The sequence below is a fragment of the Pterocles gutturalis genome, unplaced genomic scaffold (assembly GCF_000699245.1).
Source record: "Pterocles gutturalis isolate BGI_N339 unplaced genomic scaffold, ASM69924v1 scaffold3522, whole genome shotgun sequence".
Classification (NCBI taxonomy): Eukaryota; Metazoa; Chordata; class Aves; order Pterocliformes; family Pteroclidae; genus Pterocles; species Pterocles gutturalis.
The window spans coordinates 35,082-35,579 of NW_010112486.1; positions in this window are offsets into that span (position 1 = coordinate 35,082).

Genomic DNA, 498 nt, shown 5'->3' on the forward strand with positions numbered 1-498 from the left:
CGCCCCCCCGCCGCAAACCCCCCCAGCGACACCCCCTGAGCCCCAGCGACCCTCTCTCCCTCTCCCACCTCTGCAGTTTGCTCACACAAAGGGCCCTGGGTGGAAGTAAGACTCTCACAATCTCAGGTGCACAGCGGAGAAAAAAAGGCGCGCGCGCAGCCGAAGGCGGGAAACCAGCTGCGCAGGCGGACCGTACCACTACCGGTCCTGCGGGGGTCGCGTCGCGCCCCCTCCTCGCCGGCCTGCTGGTGGGCTCGACCCCACGCGCGCGCTTGGAGCTCGCAGTTTGAGGCGGTGGTGGAGGGCGTCGCCTGGCGCTGTGGGTTCAGGGCCGGGGAGAGGGGCTGCGCTGAGGGGACAGCGTGAGGCGTGGTGGGAGCAGGGGCTGCTGGTGGTCTGGCGGCGTCTCTCAAGAAGTCTCCACCTGATACCCGTCTCTTTGGAGGCAGGGTGAGAGGGGAACTGGGGGCAGTACGCCCCGGGGCTGTCCTGACGTAA